Genomic DNA, 20,492 nt, shown 5'->3' with positions numbered 1-20,492 from the left:
TTTCCACGTAAAATCTCTCTTGCATTCTTTAGTTCCTTTAGTTTATCTTTCAGTTCCTTTAGCTAACTTAATTTTGATTCCGCAAAAAGTTAGGCTAAATTCTCATACTACAATTCAACCCCCCCTTCTTGTAGTATTCTTTGGAACAACAATTACATTCTACCCCATTTTAAAAGTTTTGACCTCGAAATTTGGCATACCTGGTCGAAAAAGTTCCGGGTAACATTTTTTCATATCATGCTCAGCTTCCCAAGTTGCTTCTTCAGAATTCTGATTAGACCATAGGACTTTAACTAACTTTACCGCCTTATTTCGGGTACTTCTCGTTTTGGTGTCGAGAATTTTCATAGGGCGTTTTTCGAAAGTTAAGGTCTCATCTAGCTCAATAGACTCGGGTTGGATAACATGGGTAGGGTCATGAACATATTTTCGAAGTTGGGAAACATGAAAAACATTGTGAACATTGGCTAACTCCATGGGTAAGGCTAGTTGATATGCTACCTCTCCAACTCTCTTCAATAATTCATACGGGCCAATGTATCTAGGACTCAACTTCCCTTTTCTACCAAACCGCATGACTCCCTTGGTAGGTGAAACCTTAAGTAAAGCCTTTTCCCCAACTTCAAATTCCACTATTCTCCTATTCTGGTCTGCATATGACTTTTGTCGATCCTGAGCTGCCTTCATGTTTGCCTGGATAAGCCTAACTTTATTCTTTGTTTCTTCAATCATTTCTGGCCCTAAAGTCAAAGACTCACTGATATCGCTCCAACACAAGGGACTCCTACATTTTCTCCCATACAACGCTTCATAAGGCGCCATTCCTATACTCGCATGATGGCTATTATTGTATGAAAATTCAATCATAGGTAATCTTTCGTCCCATGCTCCGCCAAAGTCCATCACACAAGCTCTCAACATGTCCTCCAAGGTCTGAATTGTTCTCTCTGTCTGTCCATCTGTAGCAGGGTGAAACGTTGTGCTAAACTTCAGGATAGTGCCAAATGCTTGCTGAAACATTTCCCAGAACTTTGATAAAAATCTTGGATCTCTGTCTGAAATAATATCTTTAGAAACTCCATGTAGCCTCACAATTTCTTTCACATAGGCAGCTGCCAACTGATTCACATTCCAAGTATCCTTTATTGCTATGAATCTTGCTGTTTTCGTTAAACGATCAACTATGACCCAAATAGCATTCTTTGCTGCCCTTGTAAGTGGTAATCCCATCACAAAATCCATAGAGATAGACTCCCACTTCCATCCTGGCACATCTAACGATTACAACTTCCCTCCAGGTCTCATATGTTGTATCTTCACTTTCTGACATGTAAGGCACCTTGCCACAAACTCGGCTACTTCACGCTTCATGTTTGACCACCAAAAATGTTTCTTAAGATCCTTATAGAACTTATCTCCTCCTGGGTGTACAGAGTACGGGGTGTTGTGAGATTCTTCTAAAATCTTCCTTTTGAGATCTTCATTTTTAGGAATACACCATCTCCCTTTGTATTTCACTGTTCCACTATCATCAACATCAAACTCAGTTGTCGCTCCTTCTTCTTTTATCTTCCTCACCTTGGTCAACCACTCATCTAACATTTTCTTCTCACGAATCTCATCATATATGGTAGGTTTGACTGACATTGCATTCAACTGAGCGTTCACCTGACCATACTCTACAACCTCCAAGTTCAACTTTCTAAATTCTTCACAAAGTTCCTTGGCTAAAATCATCAAGTTCACTGTATGACTTGTCTTCCTACTCAAAGCATCAGCTACCTTGTTCGCCTTTCCTTCGTGATACAGAATGTCTGGGTTGTAATCGGTTAGCACCTCAAGCCATCTCCTTTGCCTCATGTTCAAATGAGTCTGTGTGAATATGTATTTAAGACTCTTATGGTCCGTATACACCTTACATCTCACACCATACAAGTAGTGTCTCCAGATCTTGAAAGCAAACACTACCGCTCCTAGCTCCAAATCATGGGTAGGGTAATTCTGTTCATGTTGCTTGAGTTGCCTTGATGCATAAGCTACAACCTTCCCATGTTGCATAAGTACACACCCAAAGCCATTCTTAGATGCATCACTATAGATTTCAAACCCCTCAGTCCCTGATGGTAAGTTTAAGACTGGTGCTGAGGTGAGTTTTCGCTTCAATTCTTGAAAAGATTGCTCACACCTCTCATCCCACTGAAACTTAGTAGTTTTCTTCATCAAATTTGTTAAGGGTTGAGCTATCCTTGAAAATTTTTGTACAAATCTCCTATAGTATCCAGCAAGCCCTAAGAAACTTCTCACTTCGGTCACACTTTTGGGTCTTGGCCAATCAGAAACTGCTCGAATCTTAGATGGGTCCACCGCAACTCCTTCCTTTGAGATCACATGGCCTAGACATGCTACCTTCTCTAGCCAAAATTCACATTTTGAAAATTTGGCATATAACTTCTTCTCTCTAAGAATCTCCAACACTTTTCTTAGATGTTCTTCGTGCTCTTCTCTATCCCTCGAGTACACCAAAATATTATCTATGAACACCACCACAAATTTATCCAAATATGGCTGAAAAGTTCTATTCATGAGATCCATAAAAGCTGCCGGCGCATTAGTGAGTCCAAAAGGCATAACAGTGAACTCATAATGTCCGTATCTTGTGCGAAATGCTGTCTTTGGTATATCTTCCTCAACAATCCTCAACTGGTGGTATCTTGTCCTCAAGTCAATTTTTGAGAATATCCCAGCACCTTTAAGCTGATCAAACAAGTCCTCGATCCTAGGAAATGGATATTTGTTCTTTATAGTGACATTATTCAACTCTCGGTAGTCAATACACAACCTTAAGGATCCGTCCTTCTTTCTCACAAACAAAATCGGTGCTCCCCAAGGTGAAACACTTGGCCTTATATAACCCTTCTCCAGCAACTCCTCCAACTGCACCTTCAACTCTTTCATCTCTGCTGGTGCCATTCTATATGGTGCTTTAGAAATAGCTCTAGTCCCAGGCACTAAGTCTATTTTGAAATCCATCTCCCTAACCGGCGGCATCCCTGGAATTTCATCTGGAAACACATCTTGGAATTCTCTCACCACTGGAATGTTCTCTATGGATTTCTCTTCTACACTCACATCTTGCATATGGCATAAATAAATAGGGTAGCCCTTTCGGATATAAGAATGAAAAGTCATGGCTGACACAATACTGATCCCTGGTTTTGACACAACCCCCTGGTAAGAGATTCTATTCCCTCTTGGCCCCCTAAGAGACACCCTTTGGGTATGACACTCAATTCTAGCCTTATATTTACTAAGCCAATCCATCCCCAATATCACATCAAAGTCAGTTAAGTCAAACAGAATAAGGTTTGCAAGCAACTCAGTTCCAGCAATGTTAACTGGAATGTCTTGGTATATGGATCTACAAGGAACTACCTCCCCTGAAGGAATTGTTATGTTGGTTTGACACAAAGATGAAGGTTTTAAAGCATGTTTATTCACGAAAGAAGTGGTGACAAAAGAATGAGATGCCCCAGAATCAAAAAGTAAATAAGCAGGTTTTGAGTTAACGAGAAAAGTACCCGTCACAACGTCGGCATTAGAGTCAATCTCGCTCTGGTTCATGACATAGATTCTTCCATTACTGGTCCTACCATTGCCATTGTGGTTTCTTCCTCCGCCATTGTTGTTGCTTTGGCTATTCCCTCCTTGAGCATTGCCATTTTGGCCCTGAGAATTGTTGTTGTTGAAGCGGTTGTTGGAGTTTGAGTTCCTCCCATAACCACCTCCCTTATTTCCATTGTTGTTACCTTGCCCATTCTGAGCTTGATTATTGCCATTCTGCTTCTTTGGGCACTCAAATTTCTTATGACCAACCTCCCCACATTCAAATCAAGTAAGCAAATCTCCATTGCAGTTGCGTCCTGGATGGCTCTTGTCACATTTACGGCATGGTCGGTTGCGAGATCCTTGCTGATTCTGTTGCCCCTGGCCTCGGTGATTATTGATTTGATTGTTGTTGTTACGGCCTCCCTGCTGACCATTTCCACCATTCCCATTGCTATTACCCCCTAGGCGTGGTCTCTTGTCATAACCTTGAGGGTTCGATGAACTCTCATCATTTCCTTTCCTCTTATGCCTATCCTTGACCTCCTGTTCACGTTTCAAAATCCTTTCAATATTACAAGCTCTATCATAGGCCTCCTTATAAGTAGCAGCAGTACCAGCCCCGATCACCTTCTTTTGGATCCTAAAAGTCAGTCCATCTTCAAACTTCTGAGCCTTGGATCTCTCATCAGGCACTACATTAGGACAAAACCTTGTGTACTCATTAAATTTCTCAGCATACTCCTGCACACTCATACCAGCTGTTTGGTTAAACCTACTAAACTCACTGTATTTCTGCCTCTTGATATGCTCAGGAAAGAAACGATCCCTAATTGTTGTCTTAAAAGCCTCCCAGTTAAAATTCTGTTGAGCTCTTATGGTGGCTCCTTCATTTTCCCACCAAATATCAGCAGCCTCACGTAAATAAAATGTGGCTTGATCCACCTTCTGAGCATCAGGGGTACCAGCAGCAGTGAAAATCTTGTCAAAGTCACGTACCCAGTTCTCAACCAACATGGGATCTTCCTTCCCCATAAATAGCGGAGGTTTCAATGCAGCAAGTTTCTTAGCCATAGCAGCTTGAGGGTCGTTGTCATTATTGTTGTGGTTGTTGTTGTTATTCAGCTGGTTTTGCAACAACATTCCAAGGTTCTGGTTCATTTGCTCAAGAGCTCTTAACCTAGCAGCAAGTTGTTCAGGAGTCTCAGCCATTTGTGCAATTCTTCTCCAACGAGACCTGGTGTAAACGTGGTAATTTTGCATACACAGTCTGCACAATTTCAACACTGGTGTTACCACCATACACATTTTAACACGAATTATTTAGATCGTGTGAATTGCAATTAAATCATCAACCACGACATGCTTTCATGTAACACATCAGCACATATAGAGACAAGAATTAAGCGATTTATTAAATCTCATAGCATTCAAAGAGTCGGCCAAATTCCAAACCAAATAATGCATCAACTTAGCATTATACTATAGATTCGTGCATTGCTTTGTGATTTCACTATCACCCGACCAAGTCATTACTAGTCTTGACTAAAGTAAGCATAAGAAAATAAGAGCTTTGTCCTATATAAATACAATAGATAGAAAAAAAAATGAATTGATTTTTATTAATAATAATAAAATAGCAAGGTATAAATATATTAATCAAAATTATTTTATTGCAAAACCAGAAGAGAATGAAACTCGTCTTTGAAATAAAATACTAGTACTAAAATAGCTCAATAAACTACTAGTTACAAATAAACCAAAACTATAGTTTCTAGTCATAAGAAACTAGCTTTTATTTGTAAAACTAATATATAAAAATTTTAACCAAATAAACTAAACGTAGCTTTAAAAAAAATAAATGGATAATTCAATTACTATTTTCCCCTTGACTCTCACGAGCTTCACTTTCCTGGGGCTCATCCTCCTCCTCATCATCCAGGTTATAGTCAAAGTCTCGCTTGGCTTCCATCATTGCCTTCTCAAGGTAGTCCACAGTACGGATCCATTGTTCATCATAATAATACTTATCATTCGGTTTACCATTAATGTATAAGTCAACATACTTCTTTGTAAGTTGAGCATAGGGTCCCTTACCAATTAACGTGTGTAGAAGGATTTGAGATTGCCTCTCTGGAGTGAGATAATCATATTGGCCCCCAAGTATATTGTAATGAAAGTGCTCAATGCCGAGATTTAAGCGGTGCACGTAATGTCGAATATTTTCATTATAATTCATATGAATCCCGTAAGAAGAATCAGGTAATAAATGTGTACGCTTCCTAGCACTCGACTTTCTTGCAGTTTTAAGTACTCGTACCATCTAATAAAATAGAGTAAATAATCACATAATAAGTATTAAATAAAAGTAATATAAAACACATAAATCCCTTATCGTGATTCCCACACTCCCAGCTTTCCTAAGCTTAAATCAATTTTAAACTTATGTACAAATTTTAAACCTAAATCTTTAATTTAATTCATTTAAGTCCCTAAATTTTTGAAAAACTTGGCTCTGATACCAATTAGTAACACCCCCAAAATTCGAGTCTTTAAAAACAATAAGAGTAACTTTTAACTTTCAAAAACCCAACCATCAAACTCTGGAAATGTTACTGCTACACTTATTTTCCGTAGAAAATAAATGCAAAGCAAAAATAACATAATATTTAAAATAACTAAGTGGTCTAAGTTGTGGCAAAATAAAATAGTCATTACATCAAAACTGCAACTATTTGAAACCAATAATTGAGAGGAAATAATTAAATTCGGGGATAAACTAAATTGTCTTAGCTACGTGATTATTCTAACGTCTCCTCACACGTAACCGAGTACCCTTTTTACCAACCTGCAAAATAAATCAGAAACAAGAAAAGAGAGAAAACTCCCAAAAATCAGATAAACTGAGTAATTCCAACTCCATCCCGTAAAATAAATAAATTTAGTTCAAAACAGTTTATACATAATATAGTCTCATAAATATTTTAATACTCAACCAAGTTCAAATAGTCACATAACATATTATTACTTTATTTAAGAAAGGGAAAGAGAACGTCAGTAAGCCGGGATTAGTCCCTGTCACCACCTATTTTACAGAGGGTCGCGCATTACCCCAAATGGCCATGAAATAGACAGAATGTCCATAGTGTGCACACCCCTCACTAATACCCAGTGATTAGGAGGAAGACTAACAGCAATATACAATAATTTAAACCAACTAGTAGCAACCATAACTACTATTGGGAAACTTGTTCTTCACCCTTTCGGGTTTCATTTCCCTTCTTAAATTAAATTTCACTGTACATCTTATTAGATTATATCATCCAATTACACTGTACACAAGTATTGCACAAATCAATTTAATTTCAAGTATCAATACTTCAATTTCAGTATTATTAGACCATAGTCATCCTACATGACATATAGACCATCAATCACATATAATCAATCATCCAATACCCAAGATTATATTTTTTAAAAAAAAAACTCATACGATAACAAATAGGAAAAATTGCTCCCATTAATCTGAACTTTGCCTCGTCCGCCCAAATTAATCCCAACTTTCGTTTATTATCTATCACTCCCAACTTTAGGGGGTATTAATTTCTATTGCACCCAAATGACTTGAAACCGGTTGAAGAGGTAAATTTTGCTGACTTGTGATTAGTTGCACACGTGTCACATAATGATTGGTTAAAATTAAAAAAAAATTAAAGATTAAAAAAAAAAAAAAAACAAAACCTTCCCCACGACAGCAACAACCCGCCCCACCCACCCACGGCCACAAACACCTTCCCCCGGAGCACCGACCACCGCCCAGACCCCCTTTCCTGCCCTGGTGTCGGCGCCACGGCCACCACCCAGCCTCCTATTCTCCTTCACTCTCCACGACCACAACCACAACCCCATGTTTCTCCTTCCTCGCACCAAAACAGGGGAAAAGAAATCGGGGAACAAAAAGGGGGTGAAATTCGACGGGGAAAGGGATGGGTAGGCGAAATCCGGCAGGGAAGGGGAGAAAACGGTGGTAAATAGGGTGAAAACGGCGGGGGAACTGGGCAAGTGAGATGCGTGGTCGTGGTGCTGCGGTTGTGTGGTGGTGCTTGGCTGGTGCGTTATGGTTGTCGTGGTGCTGCGGGGCTAAAGGGGGCGAAAACGGCCGGCTGTTTTAAGTGGTTTAGGGGGGTTAGTGGACCGGTTTCCGGCGAGTTTGGAGGCTGGGGTTAGGGTTCCGGTGGGTTAGGGGGTGGGGATAGGGTGACTGGTATTTTGGTTTTAGTTTTTTTTTTTTTTTTGTATTTTTTTTGGACCTATCACGTGTGGACACGTGTCTAGGTAACCTGCAATATCAGGTTAGATTACCTGTTGGGTGCAATAGAAATTAATACCCCCTAAAGTTGGGAGTGATAGATAATAAACGAAAGTTGGGATTAATTTGGGCGGACGAGGCAAAGTTCAGATTAATGGGAGCAATTTTTCCTAACAAATAATCATATTTTTCGAAATTACATATACTAGTACACAAAATAGAAAACTCATATATAATATATGATTCCATAATATCATACGATAGCACACTCATCACATATGATTACATAAGCACGTATTTGACACATAATATTTCAAAACAATTTCCTAACGGGATTCTAAAGATGATGGACATTGAAAATTACCTTGATCGTGCGTAAAATTCAAGGTAATTAACCTCTGGAACGGTCACCTAGTAGCCTCCTTCTACAAATAAACGATTCTAAGTTAGATAATTATACGACTATATATATAAAAAAAATTGAGGGTGTGATTAATTTATCACAATCCATAATCTAGTCACCCTAAAACAAAATATAAACAACTAATTATAGAGTTAGATGGATAGTATTATATCATCATCATCTCCACCATTATCATCATCACCATCACCATCACCCATCATCATCATCACCGACATTATCATCATCACCATTATCACCAAGATTCCACTAAAACCCAAATCCCAAATTCCACTGAAGCCATACAAAATCGTTTTTTTTTTTTTTTTTTTTTTTTTTTTTATTTTTAGAAATCAATAAGCACAAAAATCCAATAGACCAAATACATACTGAAACCGAAACAATGGAGTGACGAGTTTCGGTGACTTTCGAACTCGTCAAAATATTTATTTAAATTTTTTTTTTTTTTTAGAAGAGATAGTTTACCTGAGAAAAGATTGAAAGTACGGTATTGAAAATTGAGGTTAAGGGGGCTTTATATAATTTGAGTTGTTTAGCACTCTAGAAATTTCACAAGATAAGGGTCAAACTTATCTTGAGTTTGTTACATAAACTTAGTAAACAGATTTTCAAAATTCCTTTTTATCAGCTTCCAAACCAATCTCTGTATGTTATACCAAATCAGGTTTTTTTTTTTTTTTTTTTTTTTATCAAATCCGAAAATAATAATAATAATAATAATAATAATAATAATAATAATAATAATAATAATAATAATAATAATAATAATAATAATAATAATAATAATAATAATTTTTACAATTTGAAAATAATAATAATTAGTTTTAAAGTTTATTTATTTTTTTTTTTGAAAAAAAATCGTTGACTAAAAATACTCCAAAATTAATACTCCAAAATTTGGGGTATTACAATTTCCTTATAGGGAGATTTGGGGGTGTTACATTTTTATGGTCAAATTTGACCATGAAAACAATAATTCGCATGTTGAAGTAAATCTGAACACCATTTTGCTCTGGAAAGAATGAAGAAGAAAAAGAAGACAACAATGGAGTAGCGTGAGACAAACTAAAATGGAGATGCAAAAATGGAGATGCAATCACCAAACTAAAAAAAAAAAAAAAAAAGAACAGAGGGATAAGGAGAAGAAAAGAAAGGAAAGAGAAGAGATAGAGAGAGAGAGAGAGGAGCGAGTAGAGATAAATTAGGGGTAGGGTGAGTTTGCCACCCGTTTTATAGCCTATTTTTATAAAAAATTATTTTGCGACCGCTTTTAGCGGTTATAGAATTACGACGGATTCTGAAACGGTCCAATTAATTTGCGACCGTTGAAAGCGGGCATAACAAATTTATTTTTTATTTAAAATTATTTGGCACGCTTATTTTATTTTTAAAAAAATGTGCAAATACCTTTGCGACTATTTAATAGCCCAAAGTTGGTCGCAAAGCGGTAGCAAATTTGCGACCGCTTTGAATGCGGTCGCAAAACTGCGACCGCATTAAAAACGATTGTAGATTTTACCGAATTTTAGTAGTGAAGGTTGTTTCGAAGTTGTACTTTGTACATCATTATTTTGAGGGTTAAGACTATATGATTAAGACATATTTATAAGTAAATGCACTATTACTATTAAATCATTTTATTTTAAAATTTTGTGAAATGAATATGAGTATTAAGATTTGTTAGTCGTGCATCGCACGGGTGCTATACTAGTTATGCAATTATGACTTATGCTTTCCCATAAAAAATCAAAAAACTTAAATAAGGTAAACTAATTATGAATTATTTTGTACTTTAATGTTAGATTTCAAATATTATTCTTTTCTTATTTTATGTGATTGATTCCATATGGGATTAACATTATGAAATAGAAAAAGTAAATAGGTTTGGAGGAATAAATCTTGGAATATTCAACTTCCAAAGTTGAATAGCTAATTTAGCAGAGAACATTGAATGTATATGGAAGTTTCAACAATCTAATATCATATAACTAATATATAAAATAAAACTTTTAGTCAGGCTACGAGACATTGATATTTGGCAATTCAACTTTTCGCCAAGTGTTGCACCACGTTGGATAGATTTAGATAGACTTCATAGGATTAAAAGAATAAATAAAATTAGTTTTGAATTCTATTTTCAATCAAATTTGGATAGAATTTTAGGATAAAATTGTTAGTTTAGAGATTTATTTTTGATAAAATACCAATATTTCAGATGTACATATTGAATTATAATAATTTTATTCAAAAATAAAATAAAATAATAGATTATAATTCTCAAGAATTATCATATAAATTTATTTTTTATATTATAATAATAGTTGGAGCGAAAGAAGTAGTTCAAAATGTATAACATTTATTTTTATATATATACTAATCAGTTGAAATAATATACTTAACAATCTAATATAATTTTATTACTATGTAGACCTACCAATCAAGGTCGGGTCATGAGCCATCTTTGATTGGGTCACTTTAAGTTACGGGCCAAGAAATGTTCAATCCTTGCCCAACGTTTTGGATTCGGGTCAACCCAATGGGCTATGGACATTTTTTTTAGGAAAAATGGAAAAGAAAAATCCAACCTTTCAACTTTTTCTTTACAAAAATCCAACATTTTGATTATTCCTCAAAAATCCAACCTTTATACCCCTCCTTCTCCAACAGGTCCATTTTACCTATAACCTGATAAATAGGTTAAAAAGTTTTTTTTTTTATTTTTTGCATTTTCCCTTTTCACTCCTATTCTTTCTCACTCCTCTCACCTCAACCACCAACCCCACCTCCGTCACCACCACTCAACACCGCAGAAATCGCCGATTACTACCAACCCTCGACGACAACAAAGACAGCGATGAACAGAGGATGGGGTGGACTTGGATAGTGCGATGAGGAGAGCAATTGAGGAAGATGAAAACCGCAAAATGCCCCGTTGTCGCGTCGGAGAATGCAGTGAGAGTGATGGAAGGTGGTGGTTGTGCGTTTGGAGTTGCGGGGCTGATTAGGGAAGATCGAGCGTGGGAGATGGGTTTTTGGTGGTTTTGCGTGGGAAGGATGGTTTTGGGGAAGGGGGTTCCCGCTGGTTGCCGAGGAAGAGGGAAGAGGATGGCGATGGGGGAGAGGGGTCGGCGACGGCGCCAGGGGAGGGGGATCTGGGCGCGGCCGGTGCCGGGGGTTGGGAGGAAGGTTGCGCTGGTGGTGCTGGTGGCTAGTGGAGGAGATAAGTGAGTTTTTTTAAAAAAAAATTTGGAGTGGCTGGGCGTGTGTGTTGGTGGCTGGGCGGTGGAGTTGGTGGCTGGGTGTGAGTGTTGGTGGTTGTGCGTTGGGTTTCGGTGGCGGTGGGTTGGGGTGGTCAGGGAAGGGAAGGGAGAGGGTGGGGCTGGTTTTCTGATTTTTTTTTTCTTTTTCTTTTAATTATTTTTGTTTTTTAGTAATTAAAAAAATAATTAACCTATTAATAGCTGACACGTGGAATATGACTTACAAAAATGGGTCATCAACAGGTAATGGACCTGTTGAAGAAGGAGGGGTATAAAGGTTGGATTTTTGAGGAATAATCAAAAGGTTGGATTTTTGTAAAGAAAAAGTTGAAAGGTGGGATTTTTCTTTTCCATTTTTCCTTTTTTTTTTATTTAATTTATTTTTTTTTTGCTAATTTTACATTTATTTTTTTATGTATTTAATCGAACATTTTTATCAATATTATGATTAGTCATTACATGCCTACTAGATAACAAAACGTCACTAATGCACATTAATTGCTAACCAATTTTGTATCAATGATATATTTTAAAATTTGACATATATATTAAAATTTATCTTAAAATTTAATAAATAACCTGGGCATCGCACGGGGCACAAAACTAGTATATATATAAAGGGAAGTTTTTTCCCGAGTTTTTAGAGAGTCATGTAGGATTTAATTTTCTTAACGCGCCACGTAGGATTATAAATTTTAATTGTAGCCAATAAAATAAGAGATTATTAATTTCTTTTAAAATTAAATAATTCAAATGCCACGTAAGCAAAAATGGCGAATGAGATTTTTAAGTTTAAATTAATTAAATATAAAATATTATCTTTTGATGTTATGAATTTTATCTAAATATATAACAAATTTTAGCACATACATAAAAAAATAAAAATAAAAAAAATTCAAACAAACCGTGCAACGCACGGGCTTCATCTAGTAAAGAGCATAAATATGAATTAAGCATTGTACGTTGCATTGTATGGTTTTTTTATTCCTTTTGGACTTGCATTAAGAAGTTGGGCTTCAAAAATTAGGGGGCTTGGGCAGCCGCCCCACCTACCCTAGTCCAAATACGAGGCTGGTCTTGTGTGATTAGTCTCATAAAATAGTTTCACAATATTAACTTTTTATAATTTTTACTTATATATAATTATAAATACTTAACATATAAATTGTGCTTTGGAGTGCGTAATTTCATCATTGTTACAATATAATTGGAATGGAGGAAGTATAGCATGTAATATAATATATGTTTCTCTTAGCGTAGTTTAGCTGCCAAAGCACGCAATTTATGATCCATTATTTGCTTTTCTAAATCAAAGACAATATAACATTAGCAAGAGCTTCTTGATCCGCGGACGAAATGAAATAAATAAACTATCCTTTGTTTTTTTGGGTGGTACTGTATGCATGTAATATTTTAACTAAATGCATAATTGAGCAGTCCCCATTGATATCCTATATTCCTAAATTAACATGTTTTGTTAATATAGTGGCAGTTTGAAAAATAAATGCCTTGGTTTTGCATTGTCAATCTATTATTCATTAAATAATGATTTGCTTAGTTGGACTTCGTTCTCTACCTCTCTAACCCCAAGTCCGTTTTTATAATTCATTTGATGTAACGTCGTCTGTTACCTTATGTTCGTATGAGTATATCATAATTTTGGGAAGGAGGAGAAAGAAACCAAAATGTACACTAAGAGAATGAACATGAATTTGTTCGAAACTCAGGCGAATCCGATCGACCCTAAATGAAAATGCAGTTCATACTTGACTCCTTGTACTGGTCTGGCTATGGGACGACCGATTCGAGAACTTGTAGATATTTTGCCGATTTTTTTTTTCAGATTGGAAAAAATCAAACAATTGCATCACTCCTAAATGCATCTTCAGATTTTGTTGTATAATAATTTATTCAACACAATAATCCAGTACCTAAGAACAATAACCTAATTACGACACAATTAACATTAATTTAACATTTACTATTTTCATAATCTTCAATATACCTTGTTTTTGCAATTCAAACCAACTAATGTGGTGTCACCAACAGAATTGAGTTATGTCTTGCTCTACACCATTTCTCCTTTCTCCTTCAATTTGGCAGATATTATATCACCGTTTGATTTGATGATGGGAAGCTTAGTACAATCTTTTCCTATAATAAGATAGACGAACAGGGTTCCTCCCTTTTAGTACCACCATTGTTGTTAGATTTGCGATTTAAGGTTTAGGACATTTTGAGATGAATTGATGAGAGTTACAAATGGTCGTTAACATCTCTAGCTTTCAAAATGGTGTACAAATTATGGGATGTATCGGAGACCACACGACATTACAAATTTACCCCTCATTTAATAGGTGAATAGATCTCTAGCTTTCAAAATGATAGAGTAGTTTGGTTGACGATAAAAAGTGTAAATGAGGAAATGGCAAATTCATAAAAATAAAAATTGTGACTTCTTACAAAATATGGGAAGTTAATTACTCACCCCCTTGGTAATTCAAAATTCCCATGATTTGCAACTTCCTTCATGTCAACCAAACAAATTTATGCAATTCCTAGGAATTTGATGTATGTATTTAATTCCCATGAAATACAAATTCCTATGGGAAGTAAATTCCCACAGCAACCAAACAACACTTAACATCTTTTGTTGATATTGGATATCAACTTGCATTGTATTAGCAGATCTTGTATCACCATTTGATTTAATATGATAGGAAAATACAAGTTGATTGTTGATGGGAAAATACAAGTATACATTACTCAATTAACTATTTAGGACTTGTTTTATTCACGTAATTTTCATTTATTCCAAGTTTTACAAGTTCATATAAGTTTAGATAAGCTCTATAAAATAAAAAATAAAATAAAATAAAATAAATTATAAGGTTACTTAAATTCACATTATAACTACAATAAATTTTGATAAGGACTAATAATTTCATATTAGAGAAAATCATGTGAAAAACACCCTTAGGGGTGTTACAATTACAATGAGCATTTAAGGCTAACATAATATTTGAGATGTAAATTAAAATCATAATGATAATAACCAAGATTCTAAGAGATATGTGATATCTCTAATATAATTTTTTCATAATTAAACAACTCTAAAAGGATAAGTTTCCTTACTAAGTGATTCATGAAATCCATTCTCCAACCCTTCCTCAACCACCATAATAAAAGGTTCAATAGTTAGACCTTAAAATTCATACGAGTTTATATAAAATAAGGTAATTACTAATACAAGTTTTAAAATCAGAAGTCCAAAATGAATCAAATTGTGCATAAACATGTTATAATTCTCCTACTATTTGTATCAATCCATGTAATATGTAGGTGCAAGGCAGAGTGGAACTCAACAATGCATGTAGGAATCATTAATGAGTTGGACGGAAAGATGAATCTCCAAGTTCATTGCAAATCAAAGGACGATGATTTAGGGGTACATGATATAACATACCTTGAGAAATATGAATTCAGTTTCAAAATTAATCTCATAGGTACAACATTATTTTTCTGTGGATTTAAATGGGAAAATACTTTTCAAGAGTTTGATATCTATGATTTTAATAGGGATAGTAAGGGTAAGCATAAGGCTTGTGAAGATTATTGTAATTGGAATATTCAAGATAGTGTGCCTTGCAGGGTTCCTAGTGATAATATTTGCTTTCCCTGGAAATAGTAATCTACTATAATTATAGATGCTTTTTATAATAAAGATATATTTATCTTTTCAATGGTGTAAGTAATCTACTATAATTATAGATGCTTTTATTGTTATAGTTATTGTTGTTGTTTTGTTATTGATATTTAAATTATTTTAGGCATATACAAATATATAGGAATTAGGAAGGATGGAAATTAGAATACAATAATACATTAATAGAATACAATACCTTAATATATACTATTATGTTTTTAGAAAATAGACCTATGCCTAGTTTAGTTTCTGTGCGATGCACAGTTTTATTAAGCAAATTCATTGTGAGATTTGTTTATAATACGGCGTAAGAAAGTTTTCTACCTTGTTAATTTTTTATATACATAGTAATTAAGTAATTTCTACTGTAGCGTATTACTTGTAAAATTAAATATAAAAAAAATCACAATGAAGACTTTGGAATATTGAAATATTAGATTATTGTGTGATGCATGATAGTTATAATCTTTTTCCCATAATTAATTGTGATATAATATAAAAATGAGGCACTCATGTGGATTAAACAAATGCAATTCATATAGAATAATAAAATAATAATGTAAAAATTATAACAACTACAATTGTAAAATAAATAAATAAATAAATAAAATATTTTTAAAAAATATTGTTAATTTGTTGTGCTAAATATATTTAAGAGCAATGTACAATCTACAAGTATTACATATTGATACATATTATTCCCGATAAAGCTATACAATCTAGTGACTACATGACTAAAGACTTAATTATAAATGCCTTTTAATAAACATCAAACTACAAAACCGAGCAACATACTAAAATCTACAGTCGAACTATTAGCACAATATTCATATAAATATACAAATTAATTACATACAAATAATATATCACTTTTATTTCCAATAAAATAATTTTAATTGGAATAGATACTACTCAGATCACTAAAGTGTTGGGTTTTACGGTGACTGAGCACCGTGCGGAACCAAAACTCATCCCGCACTACATGCATAAATTAATACGACTAAACTAAAACTTCCCCCACCAACCTAACCTCCACCCCCACCCCCCATCCTAGTCTCCCTCCCTCACCATCCTGCCACCCCCACCTTTCCCCTGGCATCACCCCTCCTTCTTCCCACTTTTGAACCACTACTCCCCTCCCCAAAACCCCCTTCCATTTCCCACGCAACCATAAAGAAAACCTGGCCCCTTTCGCACTCCCGAATAACCCAAAACCGCCCCTTTCCCACCGAGAAGCCCTAGCAAATAGGGTTTTCAACGGTGGGGGAGGGGCGATTTTGGGGTTAGGGATTTTCGAGAGTGGGCAGCAGCGGATATAGGATTCCCAGATGGTGAGTCACCGTCAATTATTGATCGATCACAAGTGATTTTTTTAGATAGTTCATAATTGATTTCAATTCAAAAATAGGACATCAAAATCCATACTATGGAGTTAAACCAAATATTACTTACAAAAAAAAAATACATTTTTAAGCCGAAAGTATGACAAATAACATGTAAAAAACAAACAGTACACACCCATTACTCTTAATAGTAGCCAAAAAAATAATAATAATATGACCTTAGAAACCGGTTGTTATATATAACCAGTCTCTTTTACTGAAAAAGAATGCAGCAGAAAAAATTAGGGTATATATATAGTGTATATATATACATACATATATATATATATATATATATATATATATATATATATATATATATATATATATATATATATATATATATATATATATACAGAGAGAGAGAGAGAGAGAGAGAGAGAGAGAGAGAGAGATCGGTTATTATAATTAATCGATCTCTTTGATTGGATTTTTTTTTAATTGAACTTCAAAATTATTATTTGTTGAGCTGCTTGATGTGTCCATTTTTATATATATATATATACAGAGAGAGAGAGAGAGAGAGAGAGAGAGAGAGATCGGTTATTATAATTAATCGATCTCTTTGATTGGATTTTTTTTTAATTGAACTTCAAAATTATTATTTGTTGAGCTGCTTGATGTGTCCATTTTATATATTATTTTTACCCCCGTCCCTTGGTCATAATTAGTAGTATTTTTGGCTCTTTAGAGCCACTTTTATTACTAATTGGTGTTTTTCAGTGTTTTCGTAGATTTGGTTGACTTTTGCAGGGATTTATGCTTTTGGAGTATTTTCCCGAGATATTTTGGAGCAATCACGAGCATTGGAGAAGCACGACCAGACTTTATAGCCCAGGGCTGGTTAGAGCCATCGAACCAGTGATTAAGGGCTCGGTATAGGTGATACCGGGGCATTTGGACCGAGTATTCAAGACCCAAAGAGGAAACCCAGATTGGCCCGAAGAATTGGAGCCCAATCGAAGTCCAAATATTGGCCCAAATGAGCCGCCCGGCTAAAAAGGCTGGCGCCCGGAGGCGCGCCCGGCCGGGCGGGAGAAGCTTGGTCTGGCGCCCGGTGACGCGCCCGGCCGAGCGTGAGATTTGTATTGGAGTCAAAAAGGCGCGCCCGATCGGGCAGTGCCTCGCCCGATCAAGCGCGTGTATTTTTAGGAGATGATTAGCGTCGTTTTAATTTGCTTTAGTTTAGGATTTTTGTACGGAGTATAAATACTCCTCCGTAATACGATTTTAGTACATCTTCTTTTTTAGACTTTCTCTCTCTACTTAGTTTTCTCTCTCTAAAACTCTCTCTAAACCTTTGTTCTTAATTCTTTCATTAATTCCAGATTTATTTCGGTAACGATTTCTCTTCCCTTAATCTTAGTTATTTATTTTATTCCTTTCACCATGATTTATTTTATTACTTTGATTAGTTTAGTTTTTAATATGTGTGAGTAGTTTAATTTCTAGGGTTTATGGGGATCTAATAAATAATATGAAGGGGTAAATTATTGTTGTTGATTATCAATGCTAGATTAATTTTCTATTGATTGATTTAATGCTCTGTGACTAGATTAGGCCTATCTTTTATGCATGAGTTTGACAATATTGATTCAAGAATCGAGAGATGAGAATTAATGTTTAGGTCTAGTTTCAATAGGCAAGTTAGTTTATAAATGGTTAAGTCAAGATTCGAGAGATGAGATTTAATACCGATAAATTAATTGTGTGATTGTAACAAGTAGCGAGAGCCCTTTACAATCTGGTTAATTGATGCATTGATGATTGACTATTATTGATTATTGATATTGCATGATAATTTCCTATTGAATTGTTTTAATGTTTTACAATTGCGGCTTGTAAAAGTATAGCAATATTAAATTGATGAATCGAGCAGATGTTAATTTGATATTAAAGGCTATTTTCAATAAGAACTTAGATCTAGTAAATTGCGAGAGCCTGTTAGATCTATGTTGATTAATAAATTGCGAGAGCCTGTTAATCATGTTATTTATGCAATGTCAATGATTGATTACTATGTTTTACCCTGGAGTATTATTTATTGGTGAACCTATGACCTAGATCCTTTTATATATTGCTTTTTCCCCTATTCCTTTTCCTTGTAGTTTAGTTTCATACTTAATTATAAATATTAGTTACTTAAATAATTTAGATTATAATATTTAATTAGGAGTAAAAAGACTTGTTTCCCTGTGGAGATCGACCCTACTTCCCTATCTACCTTAGTTAGTGATTTAGGTAATTATTTTTTATTAGGGGATACGACTTTACCCTGTCAAAATTTGGCGCCGTTGCCGGGGAGACGGTTTTATTTTTATTTCTGATTGTTTTTGTAGTCTATATTATTTCTCTTTTGTCTCAGAGAGCGTGAGATCTCTGGGACAAATCTCATATTTGCTTCTAGTTTTTGTTTATGCCCAGGTGTTCCAGATCAGGTTACATCCCTTTCGATCCTGAGATCGAACGTTCCTTCCATAGACCGAAAAACTTCTACAAGCAAATCCTGGCGGATTCTGGTGATAATAACAATAATCACCGCGATCCTCCAACTGATTCTAGCAATTCAGAGACATCATCAGACATAGAATCAGAGATGGCGGCTCCAAAGAAGCTTAGTGATTATTCACAACCAAAGCTTACGGATTTTCCACATCTCACCCCTACTCCGGCTCTTGATGGGGTTCAATTTGAAATTAAACCTCAATTTATAACGATGATAGAGAGGAAGCAATTCAGTGGAGCAAAGGGTGAAGACCCGAATCTTCACATTGCCGACTATTGTCAATATTGCAACACCATCAGGCAAGCCGGGGTCACTCAAGACCAAATCAGGGAGATTCTCTTTCCCTTCTCTTTAACTGGAAAAGCTAAATTGTGGTTTAATGGCTTAAATAGAACTACACTTGGTATAACTGACTGGGAAACTCTTGTTTTGAATTTTTATAACAAGTATTATCCTGCAGAGAGAACAGCAGTACTACGGAGTGCGATTCAGAACTTTGCCCAAGAAGCCGATGAGTCTTTATATGAGGCTTGGGAGAGGTTCAAGGACTTACAAAGAGAATTCCCTCACCATAATTTAGCGCAATGGCAGTTAATCCAAGCCTTTTATAACGGCATTGGAAATTCTTCTAGAATAATTTTAGACTCTGCAGCTAGTGGGAGATTTATGAATCTTAATGTTGATGATGCAGGTCAGGTTATTGAAGACATGGCGATACACAATTCCCAATATGGGAATCCCAGAGGATTTGCTAACAAGGGGAAACATAGTGTCGACTCTGTATCCTTTTTGCAAGCTCAACTGACCTCTACTTGCCAAAAATTAGATAATCTGAGCACTGCCAATGTAGCCAATGTTTCTGCGATTAATAATAATTCTAATGAGGCTTTCTGTGAAAATTTTGGTATTGTAGGTCATTGGGAGCAGGATTGCAGGAGTTCCGTGGAGCAAGTTAATGCCTTCCAAGCTTATAGACAGAATAACCCATACTCCAACACTTACAATCCTGGGTATCGAAATCATCCATACCTTTCCTATCGGAGCACTAATGTTCAAAATCCACCACCACAAGAACCACAGGTGCCACAGCTACAGCAGCAGAAAGACTATCATCCCAATGCTAGCCAGAAGAATCAACCACAACAACCCCCCTCATCTTCCGACCCTTCTTTAGGGGAAATTAGAGCAATGTTGGTCAATATGCAAAAGCACATGGAGAGCAGGGATGCGACAATTGATCAAATTCTAGCGCATAATAAAATTGTAGATAATGAAATTGCGCAACTCTCCGCTACTCTACAAGCT

General features: G+C 35.5%; 1 non-coding gene across 1 annotated transcript; it reads right to left on the bottom strand.

The window, feature by feature from the left end:
• Positions 1 to 19,658: 19,658 nt before the first annotated feature.
• On the bottom strand, positions 19,659 to 19,765 carry LOC145629674 (small nucleolar RNA R71). Its single transcript, XR_014111831.1, has one exon. It is a non-coding gene; the product is annotated as a small nucleolar RNA R71 (small nucleolar RNA).
• Between the last annotated feature and the right edge of the window lie 727 nt (positions 19,766 to 20,492).

Source organism: Chenopodium album, chromosome 4 (assembly GCF_948465745.1).
Source record: "Chenopodium album chromosome 4, dcCheAlbu1.1, whole genome shotgun sequence".
NCBI lineage: Eukaryota > Viridiplantae > Streptophyta > Magnoliopsida > Caryophyllales > Amaranthaceae > Chenopodium > Chenopodium album.
This window is presented reverse-complemented; position numbering and strand designations above follow the sequence as displayed.